This window comes from Malaya genurostris, chromosome 2 (assembly GCF_030247185.1).
Source record: "Malaya genurostris strain Urasoe2022 chromosome 2, Malgen_1.1, whole genome shotgun sequence".
In the NCBI taxonomy this organism is placed as follows: Eukaryota; Metazoa; Arthropoda; class Insecta; order Diptera; family Culicidae; genus Malaya; species Malaya genurostris.
In genome coordinates, this window is record NC_080571.1 from 28,751,640 (window position 1) to 28,775,515 (window position 23,876).

The 23,876-nt window shown below is 37.8% G+C and overlaps 1 protein-coding gene across 1 annotated transcript in view; it reads left to right on the top strand.

Annotated features, from left to right (window-relative positions):
* Window positions 1-20,677: 20,677 nt before the first annotated feature.
* LOC131431625 (latrophilin-like protein LAT-2) overlaps window positions 20,678-23,876 on the top strand; it is a 255,932-nt gene continuing 252,733 nt past the window's right edge. Inside the window, exon 1 of the mRNA XM_058597451.1 lies at window positions 20,678-21,995. The gene's annotated coding sequence lies outside the window, so the exon portion shown is untranslated. The remainder of the gene's footprint in view (window positions 21,996-23,876) is intronic.

Here is a 23,876-nt window from a genome sequence, read left to right on the forward strand (position 1 = left end):
AATTACGGTTACAGTGATGGAAACATACCACATCAGGTTGTTTCATGAATAAATAAATGCTTCAAAACAAAACAATTCATTATGTGAATAATCCGTAATTCGCTTCAACGATAGCTATGAGTTGAAGTAAAAGTAATAAGTATAACTTTCTATGGTTATGCTACGATCATCTTCCCCTCTTTCGGGATCAAATTGTACTCTATTAGACGTGATGTCTCTTTTAAATCTATTCCAAATTTGTGTTGTGACTCACAGATAGAATCGTACTCTAGATCTCCTGTTCATAAACGAAGAAGCATTAGCGAATTGTCAGAGCAAATTCAGCAGCTAGAAGTTCTATATGGAAGATCTATACCCTCACGGCCTTTTGGCTACACAGAAAGAAAAGATGAAACTTACACGACATGTAAACCGATAGTACTATGAAATAGACATCAATTGAAACTAAAATCTGATTTAAAACCATGATTCATGTAAAATTACATTAAAATTCATTTAGTTTTTCATTGAACAAGATTGTATATTTACAAACCGCTTGGTTTTGTAATGTAAATTTCCATTCAATTGCCTGCTCCAAATATGTGCATGAAAATAAATGTAAAATCACAAAATATTTTTATCTGTGTACCTACCAGCCATGGTCACCAGAAGGCTACCGAAATTGATTCAGTGACGGCTGTCAAACTCAATTTGGCGAAACATAGTCGCCAGTATTTTAGTTAGCCGAGCGTTTTCATCTTTTCACCTTCGCTGAAAATGTCAAAGAAGTCGATGTTGAAAAATCCTGGTGGATCGTTTGAGTTGTATATCTGGCAGCGGTGAAGCAGTCGGTCACCAGAATGTCTGCCAGCCATATTTTGCCCGCTGGCAGCGTTTAGTCAGCCGTCTGGCAGCCATGCGTATGCGGGTAATAGAGCAGAAACTGGAACAAACGTATCCCCAGCAAGCCATTCTAGTTTTATTTGTTCGACCAGTTCTTCTGTCAAATTTTAAACTGGCCTTTATATTTTGTGTATATTTGAAACACGAGTAAAACACTGCTGGGGATGCCAGTTTTTCTTGTTATAAAATTCAGATTTAAACTTTGTAACTGACATAAATGATGCATCTAGAACTAGAACACTACTGAATATGCCCTCACGTGCGTCATGCAGTCAAGCCTCTTGTTCGGATTGCTGGGATGGATTCAAGTGTATTTAGTTGTTCGCCTACTATGTTTATTAGTTTTCCCAACTGAATTCATAGAAAACATGAAACTTGCACTCGGACTCGAAACGTCGGTTTTCACAGTGCATTGCATAATCTGTCTGTAAGAGAAAGGCAGAAAGAAGCGTAATCTGATAAATTATACTCTGAAGTTTTTTAGTTTGTAGGAGAAAGCATAAAAACCAAAAAAAAACCTGTTTTAATCCACCTAGTGGTGTAATGATGCCTTTCTCATGTACATATAATATTGTGGTATTCTATTCAAAAATTTTCTCTTCGATTTTTGAAAGCAACCAAGTGATTGTTTATGCATAACATACTGAATAAAACAGTGCTTTGATTGCGTAAGCCATCCTTAAGAGGATGAAATTCAGGAATTCCGTATGGGACCGGAACACCTTTCATTTGAATCTAAGTTTGTGGAAATCGGTCAAACCATCGCTGATAAAAGTGAGTGAGATCCATTTTGGTATATATGACCACTATTTCTGGTACTTCCGGAACCGGATACCGGGAACCAGGATAGCCGGAATCGGTTTGTTTAGTTGCCTACTGATAATGACAATCGATTTGTGTAGTTTTGAGACCAGTTTAGAAAAATTTTCACGTTTTTTGCTTCGCCGGTTTAAGTGACGGTGTACAATATTGAACACACTTTACCCTATAATTCCGGAACCGGAAGTCGGATCCGGATGAAATTCAGGAATTCCGTATGGGACCACGAGACCTTTCATTTGAATCATAGTTTGTCAAATTCGGTTCAGCCATCTCCGAGAAAACCTAGTGAGATTATTTGACACATACACACACACACACACACACACACACACAGACATTGCTCAGCTCGATGAACTGAGTCGAATGGTATATGACACTTGGCCCTTCGGGCCAATTTTCACTAGTCGGTTTTTCAAGTGATTGCATAACCTTTCTATATGAGAAAGGCAAAAAATAACTGGTTATACTTCCGGATGCTGGGAAATTTTTGAAAGTCGTATCTATTACATCAATGGATTATAAGTAAGTTTATTCCCATACTATCGCCTGAACGGTATTTTAACTACGCTTGCTTGTTTTCCCGTTTTCGACGCTTTTCTCTTGTTAAAATAACGAGTGGACTATCAAAGAACCTACAATGTTACCGAGTTCTCCGATTCAGGGTTATTGAGGCAACAATTTTGCATATATAAGTCTTCGTGATCCAGACTTTATCTTGGATAAATTTATCAACAGGAAGAAAATATTCATACGAGAATTCGATCACCTTCCTAAATCACCTCTGAACATGTAGACCTGCATGTTCCTCCGGCCCCAACCGCTTCCCTCTGAAATCGAATTCCTTTCGTTTCCGAGCAGTAGAAAAGCACACCCGATGTCCGGCTTTCCACAACTTCAACCGGTTATGGTTTCGTGCAAAGAACCGGACCGTAAGGGGAAAGGTACTCCCACTTTCCGAGTTGGGGGAAAACTTTCGAAGATCAAAGTGTGTGGAAAATTGGAAATTCCGGACCGGTGCGAGTACCGAGCAGGTGGAGATATGCATTTAGAGCATCATTTCACGACAGGACAGACAGACCGTTGCGTTGGGAGAGGGCAGTAGGACAGTTGATACTTCTTGAAAAGACAATGCGGTTGAGCAAGAAGAGAGGCATACCATTTTGCGGAAATGATTCAAATATCTTTATTTTGACAGTAGACTAACAGAAAGCTATCCGAAATATGGTAAATTCACGGAACAAAATATTTTTACTATTTGGAAAGTAAATTCAGAAAAGAACGTATATCATTGACTAACTCAGAATGTAGGATCAGAAGTTTAAATACAGACATTAGAATAAGCTAACAAAACGTACAGCAAACGTCTATGGTATTCTGTTTTCCGACTGTAGGCACCATGAGAAGTAGTAAATTACATATGCGAAGGACACGTGAGACGCCTTAGGATGGATGAATTTTAAATTCTATTTACCCAATTACGACTTTCTAGAGAGATCCTGCACTAGCTATTCGATGCGAAGTCACTCGCCAACGGTGGTACTTCTTTCGGTGCCTCTTTCCCAGTGTAACGATCTAATTTAAGGAATGGAAATTCATACGTCAACTCGAACGAATTATGCATAAGGCAAACATACACCCACCGCACTACCTTCAGCTCTCTCGCCCTTATCCCCGCAGTCTTCGGAATTCCGAGGCTACATCGAGCACTGCACGGACAAACGCATTTCATTGTTTCACTTTCATCGTGAACTCCCCGTGAACTGGCCCCATTCATCGGAATCAAAACAAATGGTTCTGCGCACACTCCACGAACCCCTTCCCCAGGGGCAGCAGTGATGCCAAACTCTACTCTATACTACATATATTTGTTATAAATATCCTACTTATGTTCATCATTTCAATGGAATTAATAACTAGGAAGAGTGATTTTAGTTTCAAATGGAAAAAAAAACATCGAAGTTATTCGAGACTACTTGGAAATTTTTTTATATCGAAAAAGTTATTGTATCTAGTTGAAAGACCGATTATGTAATCTTATCTTGCATCCATAACTCTACAAGTCTTTACAAATGAACTTTAGCTAAACTATTGTGGCATGATAAAATTGACTCATTTTATTTTTTGATTTTTAAAACTATTGTTTCTGTACGAAAATACAGAATTCGAAAAAGCGGAAGTAAAAATTTGAAGTTGAGTTTGAACCTACAAAGTTGATCTCCCCGTCTATTCATACATTTTAAGCACTCAACAAGAAAACAAATTTTCTTTTCTATCGTTTATCTGGTAAAGACGTTTGACATTTAATGTACCTCACTGTCGCTTGCCCATCTTGAACAGCCAAGATTTCTCAAGATAACGAGAATATCATCACTGGAATATAGATGGAATATAGATTTTTGGAATTTTCCAACGAAAATTTTCTTCCCAAAATGCGCAACACACAAGCTTTGGGAATTGTAAGTTCAACGTTTTAAATCTATGTTTCTTACAGTTCTTTTTACTATGAGATTTGACCGCAGAATTCCCATCCTTGGGAACGAATAGTCTTCGTAGACTTTCAGTATGAAGGAGTGGGTTGGTTATGTGGAAAAGTCTGCGAAGTTGAAAAGATTCTAATTTCGATTTCGTGACTTAAGATTTTTCCTTGTCATTCAGCATTCAGTCATTAAGCACAGCACTTAGTGTATTGGAACGATAAATTTTCTGATTTGAATCGTTGACGAGCGGGACTAATATTAGATGTCCCAAGTGGCTTCCTTGAACAGTTTCGAGTGACATTTATAGTTGATTAGGATCGCCCGGACAGATGTGATTGTATCCGCCGGAGAAACTTTTCACGATTTAAATGATAACGTTTTCAGGTATTTTACCATTCTAAGTCATGACCAGAGATGCATTGGAGAAAAATGTGTTATAAACTAATTTTTCAAATACATCCAAACCTTCATTTTTGAGGTATTCGAATTACGTAACGTTTTTTGAAAATAAACTCCAAATAACGAATTGTCCTAAATATGGACTTAATAGTTATTCAAATGCTGAATTTTCAAAACTGATATGACGAATGGTGGCGAAAAACAATGTTTTCGGAAAAACGGAAGTTCGCCTACTCATCAAAACGGAACGTACACTGGTCATTGATCAAGTTCGAAGTCCAAATTGTTGACACTTTTGGTTCTAATGGAGATATATCATTATGGGACGTATCCGAAAAAATCGCACCAAGATTCCATGTTCGATGTACGTTTCTACTATGTCTGTTTGGCGTTTTAGAGTAACTAAAACAAGATCAGAGTAGCGAAATGGTAGCGCGTAAGAACGCAGGTTCGAGTCCTGTCTCTGAGCGAATCTTTTTCCAAAAATTCATTCCGCTCAGTCATTGCAAAAACTGCACCAAGATTGCTAAGCCGATTTTATTAAGCTTAGACTGAGATACCATTAAGTCGTGAATCGTGTTCGAAGATCAAATGGCTGCAAATTACGGTTCCGGTGATGTAATGGCAAGAGCGACTTAAACGACAAAGCTCATTACCGCTTAATTTTCTCGGATATGGATGAACTGATTTCTATAATAACTATAATATACGATAGTGATAATAGTGGATCGTGGATTAAGTTCGAAGAACAACTGGTTGTCTCTTCTGGTTACGGACATTCAATCGTACAACGGACGTAACCAAGAAATCAAAATATTTTCGGAATGTGACCAATGTATTATTGCTGATACATTTGGTTTGAAGAATGGTTCTGACTTTGAAACGTCGATTTAGAAAAATTTGTATCACAAATGAACTAAAATTCGTATCGGAAATTATATTATTGAAATAAAAGCAAGAAATGATTTAAGGGGTTACACCACTGTAGGAAAAAAAGAAGGACTTTTTTGGTGAATTATTTTTATATCCAGAAAATGGAGTAATCCGAATTTTGTACAAAGCACCTTTTAATATGTATATTTAGGTACAAAAAAATGATCAGTTTTAAAAATTGGAAAACAAAATGGCGCTGCATTTTTGACGGCCGGAAATTCAGCTCACGCAATTTTCAATTTGGAACAAAAACCAAAAGATTTTCTAATTTCATATTACAGTGTGCATAGAGGTACGTAGGGGTTTTTAAATTAATTGCTTTTCTGTAAAATGGCAGCCCTTTGAAAATAAAACCGCATTTTTTCAGTAGTAGATTATCAGGTGTACAACTTTGCTTCCACAGTTTTTTTTCTCCAAAATTAAAAACTTTATTGCGAAAAAGTGCTTACAGATGTATTATTCAAAGTATTGTCCGTCACTAGCGACAACTTTTTCCCATCTTTCCGACCATTTTTGGATCCCGGCTCGAAAAACGGAGTCCTCTTTTGACGCTATCCACGAAGCAATCCATTTTTCCAACTCTTCGAAGGATTGAAAATGTTGATCTGCCAGGCCATGTGCCGGAATAGGTGGAAGTCAGAAGGGGGACATCTGGGGAATACGGCGGGTGGGGCAAGACTTCCCATTTCAGCGTTTCCAGGTACTTTTTGACCACTTTTGCTACGTGAGGCCGAGCATTGTCGTGTTGGAGGATGACTTTGTCATGTTGATCTTGATATTGTTGCTGCTTTTCTTTTAGCGCGCGACTAAGGCGCATCAGTTGCGTTCGGTAGCGATCTTCTGTGATGGTTTCACCCGGTTTTAAGAGCTCGTACACCGAGCTGATCCCACCAAATATAAATCATAACCTTTCTCCATGATTTTCTGTGTTCAGGATTATCGTATCGAACCCACTTTTCATCACCGGTTACGATTCGATGTAAAAACCCCTTACGATTTTGTCTTTGAAGCAGTTGCTCACATACAAATAAACGGCGCTCGATGTCCCTCGGTTTCAACTCGTACGGCACCCAATTTCCGTCTTTCTGAATCATACCCAGGGCCTTGAGACGTTTTGAAATGGCCTGCTGACTCACTCTCAACGACATGGCAAGCTCTTCTTGGGTTTGGCACGAATCTTCATCAAGCAATGCTTCTAGTTGTCAATCTTTGAATGTTTTTTCTCTTCCACTACCATATTGGTCTTCGACATCAAAATCACCATTTTTAAAACGTGGAAACCACTCCCGATACGTTCTTTTACTCAGAGCAGCATCGCCGTAAGTTTCGGAGCATTATGTGCGCTTCAGCTGCATTTTTTTTCGAATTGTAACAGATAAGTAAAACTTCCCTCAAAAGGCGAGAATTGGGCACGTAAACTGACATTTTCGAGCGTGAATAATACGAAAACAAGAACAACTGTCACTAAAATGGCGATGAAAATTCGTTAGGCACTGTACACACTCACTTTAAAGGCATTATCGTGTATGTATTTTGACCAGCCTCAGCCATTACAACCACCTATCGGAAAACGGCGGAAGCAAAGTTGTACACCTGATAGTAGATTTCACATGATTTTACATGATTTTACATGATTTTACGCTGACTAAAGATTCATGTATCTAGTTCTAGCTTCAGCGATACAAATAATTTCAGGTGCGTCTTTAGTACCTTTTGTTCCTTGAAAGCGTGAGAGCACATTAAAAAGTATAAATCAAATAATTAAATTTCCGAATAGACATAGAAAGGAATTAGCACTTTAAGTAAATATTCTCACATTTTAGATGGGACTAAGAGGGTTATTGCCTTTTTCATTGTCCGGATTCGATCTTCGATTCCAGAATTACAGAGTGACGAATATTTCAATTTCATGATTGTATTTTAATAAGAAACGATGTAAAAAGGAGCACACACTTTGAAACTAAGGAATGTATCTAAAATAAGCTATCCACATACATTTGTGTTGTACGCATGTTTTAGTGATGGTTTTTTCTATGCTCAGATCATAGCATGCTGTGCGTTTGGCTGTCAGCTTTCGTTTGTTTATTTGTTTGTGCGGTTGAAATTCTTCGTTTTCAAAATGACGCGCATTGAAAAGAAAATGAAAATTAAGGTTCTGGGCACATGATTAAGTGAGAAGGGTATTACTATGCGAAAATTCACGAAGCGGTTTGGAATTCATCATGCCAGTGTTAAAACCATCAGTAATAAGTTTGGGGAACACTATATTTTGGATGAGCTACCAGGAAGAGGCAGAAAACCCGGTTCTTTCAACCTGAAACTGGACCAGAAAGTGGTATCTCTAATCATGAAGAACAAATCAATGTCAATACGTGATTTGGCCAACAAAGCAGGAACGAGTGTCGATATGAGCCAGTGTATCAAGAGGCGAAATCACCTGAAGACCTACAAGAAGCAGAAAATCTCGAAACAAAGTGTAGAACAGCAGAAGCGAGCAGCAACAAGGGCACGGAATTTGTATTCGCGTCTTTTGCAGTGTTCGGATGTATGCGTTTTGATGGACGATTAGACTTATGTAAGAAATGTAAAAAAACCCTTCCAGGTCCACAATACTTTACTGTCGTCGTTGGGGAGCATGTGAGCGCTGCGGACAGGTCGATTCAAGTGGAGAAGTTCGGTCAAAAGGTACTGGCATAACAAGCAATATGTTCCTGTGGTTTAAAGTCAACCATTTTTTTACACTACCGGAATTATAAATGCTGAAATCTATCGATCTGAGTGTCTCCAGAAAAGATTGCTGCCTTTATATAAGAAGCATAGTACACCTCCACTGTTTTGGCCGGATTTAGCGTCGGCTCACTATGCCAAAACCACTCTCAATTGGCTTGCGGAAAAAGGTATAAATTTCATGGAGGAAAATATCAATCCACCAAATTGCCTTCAGCTTTGACCCATCGAACTTTACTGGGCAATCGTGAAGAGGGTCTTAAAAAAGACGGGTAAGGCAGCTGGGAACATGCAGGAGTTCAAGAAAATTTGAGCTCAAGCGTCCAGAAAATGCGATGCAACACTTGTCCGGAACGTTTTTCATCATAATTTGAGAGAAAATTTTATTTAGTTTTTTCATAAATTTTAATTCCGAAGTGCTTCTAGTATGCAAATGTTGATGATTATTTGTCGATCACATTCAATTCAAATATAGCGGTTCCGAAAGCGTTCGGAAATTTCGTAACAGAACTCACATCGTTCTCTCTTAATTGATACTATGCCATTTCGTCGAATGGGTCATTTCCCCGAAACTCGTTTTGCCGAAAGGATCATTTCGTCGAAAGAGTTATTTTATCAAAATGATTTTTCAACTGAAAAAAAATCGTACATAGCATTAATATCGCTTGATTATTACGGTTGCTTTGAGAAAAAAGTCTTCGCAATGTGCATCGAAACTATTCCAATTTGTGAGTCATATCAGTTGATAGTCATACAAACTAATTTTTATTACTTCGTCTATTTATTTAACTCCAACTTCAACTATTGTGCGACCATACAAATTAATTTCGGCAGTTCCTGGACTCAGGTTCTCAGGGAGTAGCGGTCAAACATTTGAAAATGAAACACACGCACTGCTCGATCTAAAAAAACAACAGTAACATTGTCTCGAAAAAAAAAAAAACAAAAGAAACAACGTTAACCGACACCAAAAGTCAAACCGAGTCTGTATCAGCATAACCAAACATGCTTTCAAAGTGTACTCGCGTTCGCCATTGTAGTCCTCAGTATGCATGGTCGGCACCCAACAGCAGTTTAGCTTAAAAGCTGAGGACAGTACGTTTAATACCGTGAAAAAGTCTGGATCATAAAACATATATTTTGTCGCTTAAGGTCTGAGGTCAGTGTGTTTTAGGGTGTTTTAGAGGGCTATTTTCATGCTTCAAATCTGATTTTCTCAGAAACGGCGACGAATATCAAATATCCCAACTGACAATCTCTTAGAAAATTAGTTTAGATTATTCTGTGAAAATTTCAGAATGATTCATTGACTTTAGCGGTTGGGAAAGTCTGTTTTCTGAAGGATGAATTGCATAGCTGAAAACGCCGTCTTTCAACTTGTTCATAGTATATCTCGCTTTCAAAAGCATGGATTGAAAGTCTATCCTGACAATGTTTAGATAATTTAATTTTGATGCGATTAGTGTATGAAAGCGTAGGGGTTGTCGCGATAAAATGAAGTGAATTTTATTTTTGTGAAGGTAAGTCGATTTCTATGCAAGCGCCATTTTGTCGTGAATACGACTTACTTTACTATGGGGCGCCTCTTCAAAATTTACCCTCTGAGAGAGTGATAAGTTTTTGATTGTTAATATCTCCTGTTATATCTAATGAATCAACATAATTCTTGCTACATACCATCGGAAATATGATCACAATTTTATGATAAAATTTTCAGTTGTGCGACATATTCTCAAATAGTTCAAAATTAAACTTTTCTGAAATGTTTGGTATAAACGAGTATCAAAGAAGATAATTCATAAGGCGCGTTTGCCTTTCTCGTATTTTGAAAGCTCATAGTCAGTGATCTGTAGAAGGATTTATACAATCTAACTACCAATAGAATCGAACATTTTCAACATCAACGTGTATTGCAACAACATTGAAGTTTTTCAATAGTACACTATTGAAAAATCTGTTTGATTTAATTCATGACAGCACCAGCCAATCAGAACGCGAGATGTCTGCATCTATACAAGAGCATCCATATAAAAGTTGAATGGTTCATTTTTCCTACCATTTGCTGAGCAACTGTTCCCGAAACAAGACACACGAGAGCAACATCGAGGACCTATCGTCTCACTGTTTCCCGATCTGAATGCACGAGATACCGTCAGCACAATGACACCGAAAACCTGTAGAAATGCAGCCAAAAAGTCCAGCAAGGCCCATTGCCGAAACAAGACACACACGAGAACCATCTCAGATCTCAATATTTCCTACCAAAAGATTCATCAAGATGGAAGTTAAATTAATTTGCACCGTCACTAACACATTCAATTACGAACAGCAATGCGAAAGCGAAAGTGATGATGTTGAACACATCTTTATACTAGTATTCAAATATGCCGTGCGAAACAGAGTTGCCACGTATACATATCAATATGCTTTTTGTCGTGATTACTTTAGTATGCGGCCGAAAACAAAAATGAACAAATTGTTAGAACAAATGTTTCCACTTGATTTGCGCATTCTACTTTCCAGGCGTATCCGAACTGGCTAAACTTAAAGCAATCCTAAATATTTCTTTATCACAGTGATGTGGTCGTCCTGAAAAGGACGGGGTTTTCAACTCCTCGTCGTTACGGATGGCCAGCTGCAGATGGCTAGGGATGAATTTAATTTTCTTGTTGTCACGGGCAGCGTTACCGGCCAATTCCAACACTTCGGCAGCCAAGTACTCCATCACTGCCGCCAGATAGACCGGTGCACCGGCACCGACACGCTCTGCGTAGTTTCCCTTCCGGAGCAGACGATGGATTTTGCCAACTGGGAACTGCAGACCAGCACGGTTCGAGCGGGACTTTGCCTTGCCCTTAACTGTTCCTTCTGTGTGTGTGTTTCTGCGTAAAAAATCCACAAGATGCTGTTAACAGCTAGACAGCTAATTCAGTATTACTGGCTGCCGCTCTACTAACTCTCTCTTTTATTTCGTTTCACTGTTTCCCGTTCTGCCTACAGGAAAGGAATTCTAACAAAGGGGCTGTCCATACACCGTTGCCAGTAGCAGGTATAAAATGAAATGTGATGTGAGAAATAGCGTCATTTAAGTTAAAGCAGCTACTCTGAACGTACGAGACACCGTCAGCACGATGGCACCGAAAACCGGTAGAAAGGCAGCCAAAAAGTCCAGCAAGGCCCATTGCCGAAACAAGACACACACGAGAACCATCTCAGATCTCAATGTTTCCTACCAAAAGATTCATCAAGATGCAAGTTGAATTAATTTGCACCGTCACTAACACATTCAATTACGAACGGCAATGCGAAAGCGTGAAATATGCCATGCAAAACAGGTTTACCATATATACGGGTTAATCTGTATTATTATTATTATTATTATCATTATTATTACAATCATTATTATTACAATCATTATTATTACAATCATTATTATTATTAGAATGACTCTTGCATACCGAAGATCGTCGATACATTTTAGACCAGGCTATTGCAATTGTCTCGTACTGATATTTCGAGAAGTATCAGATATCTTCGAACTTTGTAGCATCAATAAAAATAAACTACAAATTTGTCGTACCTAGCCTCCTAAATTAGCAAATTAAAAAGGAATTGTTTCAAGTTTGGAATATATAGTTGTAGAATAGTAGCTGTTTAATGTAACTAATCTGTACTTTAATGTAGGTGCATCACTTCAAACTCTATTAGTGAAAAAGAGGAAAGCTTGCACAATTCATACAATCAATCAACTAACTGATATTCGGAAAAGTGATGGGAGCGTGTCAGTTTTTTCGTATTCACGACATCCAGTTATGTCTCTGACATTACCCACCCGCCATTTTTTCTGCTCCAGTTTCCTGGTAACGAAACGAAACGTGAGAGAGAATTAAAGTCGGCTCAACAAGACTGCCAAACAAGCAGAGTCATTTTGTACATTTGCAAGAGCGCATGGATAGAAATATAATACGCAGTGCGAGACACTTGGTTATACGCGACCTACTGGCCTCAACCAGACCCTGTCAGCTTGGAGCGAAGTCAATCTTCAGTTCAACAACGCCATCGCACGGTATCACATTCAACATATCATGTCAATTGTATGGGCGCGCAACCCTGCTATTTTGGCGCGCACGAATTTGACATTTTTCTCCTCTACTTCTATGTGTAAGATTCGATGCGGGCTCGTCTGGGGGCGACATGCTCGCAAAAAAGGATGTTGCCAATGATTTGTTCGGGAAATGGGAGAGCTGGATATCTTGTTAATAAGATGTCTTTGCCTCAACCCTCAAGGTCTGAGGACAGAGGGTCGCGTGTTAAGTTTTAAATCAACCACGTGGCTCGCTCAATTCCCTTTGCGCATCGTATTTCTCTTGTACTCTCTAGTATATGAGCAAACTGTACCGGGTTGCCAGCATAAATTTTATTATTTTGATGGGAAGTTTTATCACATTAATCTATCGTATGGGTTGGACATTACATGATTCCAATGAACAATGAACAAATATTCATCTTTCACAAAGATTGAATCTGTGTGTTTGGCAGCCTTGTCGACCCAATTTTATTTCTCTCCTTTTTCAGAATGCTATCAGGAAACCAAAGCGAAAAAAAAGGTGGATGCATTGAAACTGTTTCACAGAAAAATACGAGACTTTATGTTTATCGCGATAACATATATGTTTTTATGTACTAATCGCATCTAAACTAAATTATCTAGACTTTGTCACGGTAGATTTATGATACAAGTCTTCAAAGCTGAGATATTCGATGAACAAGTAGAGGTTTGCATTTCCGAGCGTTACAATTTTCAGCAGTTCTTCAGTCAGAAAAAAATACAACACGACCGCTAAACTCAATGAATCATTCTGAAAATTTCACAGAATATTCTCAACTAAATTTCGACGACATTGTCAGGTGGGTTTTCCTACATTCTGTACCGTTTCCAAGAAAATTTAATTTGAAACGCTTTACGGTAGTGTCCTCAGCCTTTAAGTCTAATATTGAATCAACCACGTGGCTTCCTCAATTCCCCTTGCGCCTGTGTGTATAGGAACTTTGTTGAGTCGATTTTATTTCTCTCCCCTCCTCTCCTTTCTCCGAACGCTGCCAGGAAATTAGAGCAGATAAAATTGAAAAGCATTGAAAAATCCGTGTAATGTCTCTATTTGGTGAATGATACATGAAACGTGTATTCGTTTCTGAATGCATAATAATAATAATAATAATAAAAATAAGAATAATAGTAATAATAATAATAATAATAATAATAATAATAATAATAATAATAATAATAATAATAATAATAATAATAATAATAATGATAATAATAATAATAATAATAATAATAATAATAATAATAATAATAATAATAATAATAATAATAATAATAATAATAATAATAAAAATAATAATAATAGTAATAATAATAATAATAATAATAATAATAATAACTATCATATCATAATGTTCTGAAAGAGAAAAGGACACATACGTGAAAAAACTTTTTTATTCAATATCATACGAAAAATTTCCTCTAATTTGATGTAGATTTAATGAACAATTAAATATCCAACACCACAATACACAAAACATGCAATTAAACGAGAAAGGTGTGTTTCAAAGTTTTAATTAGGGGACGGGTATAGCGTGATGGGTAAGTCGATGCCTTTCATGCAGCCCGCCTGGGTTCGATTCCCAACGCCGCACATAGGGACAGAAAGTTTTTCTGGCCCGAAGAGGTGAATGACCTTAAGGTTAAAACCTCTTTAATTGAAATAAAAAAAAAGTTTTAATTAGAACCTATCAGACTGTGAACCTTCACCAAACTGACAATTTTCAATTCCAATTTGCTTTTTTTTTATTTAAAAGATATTTTATTCAGGCCTATTTGCGTACAAGCTTTACGTGGCCGATTTAGCTCAGTTTTTAAATAAAAGATTTTTTTTTGTATTGGATCTCGTTGTCACATTTTTTCTAGGGGGAGAGGAGCTTCCATTTTCCTCCTGCGAGGATTGAGGGGCACTTCGTTCGTGGTTCGTTTCGTCATCCATTGCCGCATCGATGGTATTGTTGTCGATTTCCGTCTTCTTTTCGTTGCTAGTTGCTGTAGATGCACCTTGTTGTACATTGGTTGCAATTGCTGACTGGTTGGAGGGAAAGTTGTTAACTGCAGCTGGTGTACTTCGTTCTATAGGGGTTACGTTGGATGGTTTCGTTGAAGGGGATGCTTCATTGTTGTTGGTGGCTGTCACAGGTGTACTGGGGTTGCTTGGGGTTGGTGTGAAGGAAGCACCGTTGTCCTTTGGTATAGTTGTCTCCTTGTCCGGTTTATCACATGGCTTACCGTAGTGAACAGCTTTTTGGCAATATTGACATGTGGCCATCTGATTGTCGTAGGTAACAAGTGATTTGCACGGTATTCTTGTATCCTGACCGAATGTCACATAAGAAGGTATAGGCCTCCTCAAGCGCATGCGTAACAAACGTACGCCATTTAGAATACCGGGAAAAAAATTCTTCCACTTTTCTTTTTCGATCATGCACACTCACTTTTATAGCACTATCTTCCATATATACTGGAATGTTGTACTTAATGTTCTCGTGCTCCACATAATGCACATTGTTATTGTATTTTGCGAATTGAATTGCATCCAACTCTTTATAGAACTGGATGTAAACAACATTATTTGTCTTATTGCATTGAAGTAAGTGCACACGTTTAATGTCAAGATGCATTTGCTCCTTAAGCAAACCTTCAAGTTCTCGTATCGAAGATCGAATTTTGCACTGTCTGAAGTCAACAATAATTGTATTCTTTCGTACCGACGGTAGCTTTTGTTCCTTTGGTTCACTCATTTTCGAGGTCTATTGTTCACTACACAATACTGTACTTGGTTTCTTCTGTCCCCAACGTAAGCGGTTTTGTTTGTCGACTGACTTGATTGAGATGTAAACCCGAACTGCCCAATTTGCTTATTTAAATAGTTTAAACAGTTCGGCTGAAAAGTTCGTATCGTTTAATAGAAACACACATTTTTTTGCCAAAATTCGTTTTTATTATTCAACATAATTGCCATCAGAGGCGATACAGCGATTATAGCGATCTTCCAATTTTTCGATAACATTTTTGTAGTACGATTTGTCCTTTGCCTCAAAATAGGCCTCAGTTTCAGCGATTACCTCTTCATTGCTTCTAAATTTTTCACCAGCGAGCATTCGCTTGAGGTCTGAGAACAGGAAAAAGTCACTGGGGGCCAAATCTGGAGAATACGATGGATGAGGGAGCAATTCGAAGCCCAATTCGTTCAATTTCAGCATGGTTTTCATCGACTTGTGACACGGTGCATTGTCTTGATGAAACAAAACTTTTGGCATTAAAAATGCCTTACTCTTCACTATACGGGGCCGGGTGTCAATTAAAAGTTTCAAAAATTGTCGCGTAACCTTTTTGTGTCATAATTTTGAACGTTAATAACTCGGTCATTTGTTGATGGATTGTTATAATTTAACAACCAATCGATTCGGAAACTTTCAACTTAGACATGTATGACGACGTCTTTTCAGTATTTCAATAGCATACTATTGAAAAAATTGTTGGAATTGACCTATGTTTTCATCCACCAATCCCTGTTGTACAAAATGACGTCAACTTCTTGTTCGGCATAGGAGGCTTTGCGTCATGCATAAAAAACACCGCATCGTTCTGCGTAGTATGAAGAGAAATCTATAAATATAGGCTGCACAATATTTCTTTGCCTAGTTGATGTTTGACTGCGAATGAAACAAGTAGCCCGTCCAGTGAGCTGATGACTGGATTGTATATGCGTTCACTTGCTGGATTGTCGCTTTTGCATTATGTGTTGGTGAAATTTCCTGCTGTCTGCACAACCTTCGTGTTCGATTGAATATCTTATTTATCATCTAGCTATTGAAGAACCGAATCAGCGTGGTTATCGGTTCTTTTGAAATATCCCATGTAAAGCAAATTGTTGGTCGATTTTGCCATTCAAAATGCCTTACACTTCGCTTCCCGAGGCTGGGTGTCAAATTAAAACATGCAAAACTAATCGCGTAATATTTTTCTGCCATAATTTTGAACGCTCATACCCCAGTCATTTGTTGATGGATTTATATAATTCAACAACCAATCGATTCGGAAACATTTAACTTAAACTTATGAGAAAACGTCATTTGAATATTTCAATTGCATTCCATTGAAAAATTTATTTGAATTGAGTATTTTATTTTGGTTCTCTGGTAACTATCAGGCCAATTCATAATTATCGGCAATAGATCTAATTCGGATCTAATTTGCAGCGCTTGTTCCTCGATGATTTGTTAATGGATTTTCCTTATTTAAATGATTCCAAAGCTTCAATATTGTAAGCTTAAAAATGTTTTAATTTATCAACGGATCGGTTTGCATACGTAAATCTCCATTCCCATACGAACAAAACGTGACAATGTGACTGAACAAGTTGTTGTCCCACCAGGAATTAAACGCTTCTAAAGATTCAAAATTAAATTCTGAAACTTATCTAAAAGCGGCCTCCTTGGTTTGGTAGTATAAATGAGTTCCACAGGCTCACATATACAGTACAATTAGATGCAATATGATATAGTATCAAAGATAAACTAAAGGTAAGTTTACTTGCGATTTTACATGTATCGTTTGAATAGCAACCCTCGTAGAATTTTGTTAACCGCCAGTTTCAGTTCAATTATTATTTGCTTCAAAACACGCGTTGTAACTATGACAATGTTCATTCATGTGTTAATAACATCAAGTTACAATATGAACAAAATTTCTGAATTTTGTTGTGTATCCATTTCGTATATTCCTAATATGCCAAAGCGAAAATCAATGTAAGTAACTAAATATTTTATGAGGACTCTTTCACATTTTTCTTCCTTGTATTGTTGCCATATTATTTACCGACACTTTCCGAAGATTATCGACGATTTTGAAGAAGGATTAATAAAATTACACTATTACTGAGCTTACTGGTACAACATTTTTCGTTAAAATAAATAAAATCTTCTCTTGGATCGATTAACTGTTTATAAAATTAATAAGTTTGTACGTTTCTCGAAGATTATTGTCATAAAATAAAACAGTTTCATTTGTTCAGGATTAAATCTTTAGGTTGTTTGTATCTAAAATTGAGCTTTCAATTAACTTTGAATTCTAGTTAAAGGACGTTATTCAAAATCTTAACAATGTAAAAAATTGTGGAAAGGGATCAAAATTGAATATAATTTACTATCAAGAAAGAATCTAATTGTCAATTTTATCATTCGCCAACAATCTAAGCGCTTATACTAGAACAAGTTTGTAATTAGTCAATTGAAAAAGTTTTTGTATCATAATCTCCTTATTTTTGTATATATTATGAAGACCCTAGAAACGTTCCATTTTTAATGTTATTGTGCTCGGTCGTGTCTTGAATACAACCCTCTAATTTTTTTTTTCACGTTTTCATCGGTAACAGCCTCTTTTGGACGTTCACTGCGTTCATCTTCTTCGGTGCTCATATGACCAGTACGAAATTTTGCAAACCACTTACGAATTGTTGCTTCACCCGGTGCAGAGTCTGGATAACACTCATCAAGCCATTTTTTGGTATCGGCGGCACTTTTTTTCATCAAAAAGTAGTGTTTCATCAACACACGAAATTCCTTTTTTTCCATTTTTTTCACAATAACAAAAGTAGCTTCACTCAAAATGCAATATCTCACAAACTAATAATCAGACAGCTGTCAAATTTATACACGTATCTTTTGAAGGTTGGTACTAACTGAAAATGGTATGGATTTAATTCTAGTGGCGCCCTCTCATAGAAACGATACGAGCTTTTCAGTCGATCTGTTAAGTAATTGCATAAGTTCTTTCAAAAGGGCTGATTCGAAGGATTTTCACGGTCGTTTTTCAATGTCTTTTGCTTCAATGAAAACGTCCATCAACTGAATGCTCACGGTTTTCATAGGAATTCTGCCCATGAATATGTGTGTTTTCGCATTTATGAAATACTAGGTCACAAAACAAGAACCTGTATCGAAAAAATTTGCACTTGCCTCTTTTTCAGTATCCTTAATTTGGCATCCAGAATTTAAAAAGAATTATTTCCGACTGTGAACACAGAAAAAAATTCCCTGAATATTCAAAACATAAGTTAGCGGTGATATCGACAATAGTTGTGTAGTCCTACGTCAACAGTTTGATTAACCCGTGTCGGGCTGTTCCGTGTAGTTTTGGATTTTTTTCAGGCTGTTTTCAGTACTGTGTAGATGCTTTGCTTTTGCATATCAAGTCTTAATGTTGCGCATTGCTATTTCGGTTTGTTGGAACATACTTACTGTTCTGCCTAGATTCCGGTGCAGAAAGGTTACTCGATCAGAAGAAAATAGTTCATTATGTCCTTGTCTCTGACTGCCAAAAGAGCTAAGAGTGATATTCGTGAGGTTGGATTAAGAGCTAAAATAGCTAAGCAGTAGAGTAATATCAAATTGAGGTATTCCCAATAACCTTACACTAGCAAAACAAAATTGAAATGTAGAATACAGTGACTTAACTTAAAATGTACTCGAATTATCTTTGAGGGAATACGATTGATGATTCCGAAAATAATATTTGTTTTGTTGATGCATGCCAAATGAATGAAACAATAAGAAATAAAACGAATAAAAACTATTTTACTTGGTCATTTAGGGGTTAGCCAAATTTTGTGCTAGGGCACATAACCGTTTTCATTATTTTTACGTTTCGTCTTTGACTCATCAGTGCAGAGCAGTTCAAATTGAACTGCTTAGTGCTAAACTCGGCAGTTCAATTTGAACCGCTAAGCAGACTGCACTGATGAGTCAAAGACGAAACGTAAAAATAATGAAAACGGTTATGTGCCCTAGCACAAAATTTGGCTAACCCCTAAATGACCATACCTGCATCGGCCAGAAATAGTCGAAAACACGTTTTCGTTCGGCACGTCAGAAAAGACATTGCACTTCGTTGCAAAACAAAAAGTGTTCTGTAAATAGCAGAAACTTTACGTCTGCTTAGCGGTTCAAATTGAACTGCCGAGTTTAGCACTAAGCAGTTCAATTTGAACTGCTCTGCACTGATGAGTCAAAGACGAAACGTAAAAATAATGAAAACGGTTATGTGCCCTAGCACAAAATTTGGCTAACCCCTAAATGACCATACCTGCATCGGCCAGAAATAGTCGAAAACACGTTTTCGTTCGGCACGTCAGAAAAGACATTGCACTTTGTTGCAAAACAAAAAGTGTTCTGTAAATAGCAGAAACTTTACGTCTGCTTAGCGGTTCAAATTGAACTGCCGAGTTTAGCACTAAGCAGTTCAATTTGAACTGCTCTGCACTGATGAGTCAAAGACGAAACGTAAAAATATTTTACTTGGTTTGTACAATTTATAACTCGAAGTTTTAATGATTATCACACAAAATTCTGATAATTGACTTAAGTCGGAAGGCATTGCTTCTAGCAGTAAGTTTTCCAATTCGTTTGCTGTACGTCGAATTCTGAAACGCATAGAGCGAAAAATCTTCAGCTTTTCAACATGGAGTAATATCTCAGATTTTACGCGAGTGCATATATCGTTGATGAATAAAACAATCACTAGCGGTTCCAAGTGACTTCCTTGAGGAACACCGGCGGGCAGCCATCTTGTTAACCATTTGGGAAATCATAGTCATTGAAGCTTTAGGATGACAATATTATGAGATACTTTATTGAATGCTTTAGAGACGACGTTGCTGAAATTTTTTTTACAAACCCGTGTTTACAATCAGAAATGGTTTGACCACTGTAAAGCATATCCTCGTGTAATGCCAAGGCTACGCCCAGCTGCGAAGGGAGCATAACAACACTGGATCGATTGCTGATGTGTTATCAAACGACAGTGAGAAAGAAGCATCACTACTAAAATTCATTAAGCAAACACAACTAATCGTTTGAATTAATATCGGTTTCCCAGGACACCAAATTGACACGAATGCCACAAAGATGGTAAAGTTTCATTAATTAAAAAAAAAGAAATGGTTTGAGACATCTGAAAGTATATCGCATTGTGAACCAAAGTTTCTAGTGCTTTAAGTAGACAGTTAGAAATACTAAAAATCCTTCTGTATGTTTTTACATTATGACTGCTTCCATTTTTATATATAGTAACAATAGCAACAACTTATCAATCACTTGCCTATGCAAAAATCAGATGAGTCATCATCCTTCGGTTGAGTAAGTAAAACCTTAGTTCCTTACACTTTGTCATTCGTTAAGTTTCTTTTTCTTTCGTGACACGCTTCTGTTCTCAAGCGCACGCAACTCTGCCAGCACTGTTCCTTTCGTCAGGATTCATCCCCGCCCGGAGTGAACCCGGAGTCTTTTATAACTCCGTGTACTGCTTCGGAACTCGCTCAGTCGTCGGTAAACCTGAACACGTGTCGGACCGGGGAAAAAATCGACAGTTCCACAGTTCCGGCTAAAACAGACAGACAGACAGATACAGTGTGCGCCATCCCCCGTGTGTCCCTTTTCAAGGGGGGGATAATAACTTTACCACCTCCCCTCACCGTTGCTACCCACCCATTCTTTCTCTCTACGACAAACGACGAATGGAGCCTGGAATGGGTAACCGTGGGGTGGCATAATCGCGTAGTGTCAGATGATGGTTTGGGTACACTTTTTCGTTGCCCTTTCATTCGTGGAGAATCGCTTCTTGGAGATGTACTTGCGTGTCGGTGCGGACGTGGAACACGCTTTCCGCCAAAAGTGAAGTCAGCCGAAAACTTTTGGTTGGTTGTTGAGGGTTTGGAAGTAATTTGGAAGATGCCGTTTTGCGTTTGAAAAGGGAGTTTTCGATTCGTTTTGTGGTTGCGACGCGGTGTCAGAAGAAAATTATCATATCACAACAGGATTAGTGAGGCTTAGTGAAGAGTGCCTAGTGGTTAGTGGTTTTACAAAGTAATGAGATTCGGATGAGTTCGGGCGAAGACGGTATCTCTAATGGAAAAGATTCATATTTCACGCACGGCTAGTTTCCATCCCGAAGACGAAAAAAAAGGTTCTCCGATTGAAGCGGGATTTCTTCTTTTCTATTCTCTCTGTGTGTGGGTTTGAGGACAAAGTGATTTTTGTTTTCGAACGTTCCCAAACAGGTCTCTTGTTTATAACCCCACTTGGTCCCCGATGGGCAAGTAAAAAAAACGAGGTCGTAAGTCCGACAGCGCGGCGATTCCGGAGAAATTTATGGTTCCGTAAACGTTGGAAACGATGTTTATTGAAAATTGAGAGCCATCCCTCGACGGTTTTGCCTACGTCCCGGAACCGAAGCGGACTGACTACAGACGTTTGAAAAATAAACCGAGTCATTCGGTCGTAAAAAAAAACAAACGTCCCGGAAAATGGAAGCTTCCATTCCGAATACGGTCCAACCGAACTGATGTGAAGGATTCCTATCGGGCGAAACGGAATAAGTGAAGTGCGTACATCTGCATCCATCCGACGATGCTGGCAAAGTGATTATTAGTGAGGGTCACCTTCGAATCTCCGAATGTTTTCACTCGTGGGCTGAGAACTTGTTAGATTCAGTAGTATCAGGCATTCGGGAGCGTGTGAAATCGATCAGCTGAAAAAATAAAGGTGCTTCCGTGAAATCGGTGTAAACATTCGGGAGTCAATCCGTGCGTAAACGAAGCGATCTTTTTGATCCCGACGTGGGTAGCAAAACCTTTCGATAAATTGAAGGTAAGTGAATTTTAACAACGGGAAATTTTGTGCATTCATTAGTGCCGTCTCTTTGACTGTAAACGTGTATGCAGTATTTAAAGATACGTTCTCTATTTAGCTAGCCACAAGGTTGATTTACCTAGCACCGTATACCGATCTGCTGTCTGGCAATTTTATTGTCTTGCGTTATTCAGATACCAACGCAGAGAATTCTAAAGGATTTTCTTTGTGCACAATTCGCAATCGAAAAAGTGACAATTATTTTCCGCAGCAGAAGCTTTGGGTTCATGTAAAATAAGCTCGAAATGCAATAATTCGTTTGGGGCCACAATTCTGTTTTGATCTGCCTTATTCAATTGTATTAGATTATGTTTGATTTGAACAGGTCATGTTTTTACGTTTCGTCTTCAACTCATCAGTACATTAGCAGTTTCTTTTAAATTGCTAACGTTCAACATGAAAACTAACACTAAGCAGACAAAGTGTCAATGGTTTACGTTTAGTCAATTTCTCTCGTTCGCGTTCTGAAAAAAGCTGTTTATGTTGAACCTTTTGAGAGGCTTTTTTTTCTATATTTATTTTAGATAATTATTTACATGGCATTTTTCAAATTTCCAACTGATTTTCAATTAAATATAGCGATATAAATTTATGCAGAATATTCTAACTTGAAGGTCTAGAAAATGTTCAAAATAAAGCTTGAAATGTCTTTGATAAACTGTAATTCTTTGCTTTGTTTGCAACCGTCAGTGCCGCCTGTTTGGCTGTAAACGTGAATCGACGCAGTATTTAAAAATAAGTTTTTCTATTCAGCTAGCGTCAGTTTTGATTTCTCTCGCACCGTATACTGATCTGCTGTCTGACAATTTTATTGTCTTGCATTATTCAGAAACCAACGCAGAGAACTCTAAAGGATTTTCTTTGTGCGCAATTCGCACCAAAAAAGTGACGAATTAACTTGTTGAACATGGACGCAAATTAAGCGATTGGATTCTTCAAGCAACCTAAAATCGATCTGAAAAAGCTTTTAATTTAATACTAATGTCAGTGTTGATGTACCCACCTTGAAACGGGGCTTTGTTTTTTGCATTCGTTAGTGCCGCCTGTTTGACTGTAAACGTGTATTGACGCAGTATTTAAAGGGAGGTTTTCTATTCAGCTATCGATACGGTGACATTTATTTTCCGCTTCGGAAGCTTTGGGTTCAAGGTAAATGAGTTCTAAATACAACAATTCCATAGTCCGGAAATAATGTTCTGCTTTGCCTTATTCAATTGTATCAAATTATGTTTGACTTGAACAGGTCAACAGGAACAGGTCATCGGAAGCAGCGGCCTCTTGCTTACAAACCTGTAATCGCTTCGTTTGCCCGGTCTACTCAAAGCTAGGTTTCTTTGCTTCTGTTAGGTCCGAACAAGCGGGAGCGAGGTCGGACAGCACACGAATCGAATCAATGTGGCGAAGCCGCATTAGATATTTTTTCATTTGATAAACGGAAAATACTACATACATTTGCTTGGTAGATACACCTGTGCAATTGCTTTGATGCTTAGTGACTAGTAGTCAACAAGTTTCCTTGGGAACTCCGCCCTGAGGTTCATGAATCAATCTTTATTCTAGAGTACAAGAATCATTCTTTATTCAAGAAGTACAATTGTAGGCCAAAAGACGGGCGTTAACGTATTATTATTCATTTGTGTTTATTTTAGATCAATTCCAATTATAATATAAAGTTAATTGCAGAAATCGGAGAAATTACCCTTTCGGCGAAATGACATTCGGCGAAATGACCCTGATCCGCTAACGTTACCTAAACGGTTTAACATAAACTAACGCTAAGCAGACAAAGTGTCAATGTTTTACGTTTAGTCAATTTCTCATATTTCCAACTGAAATTCA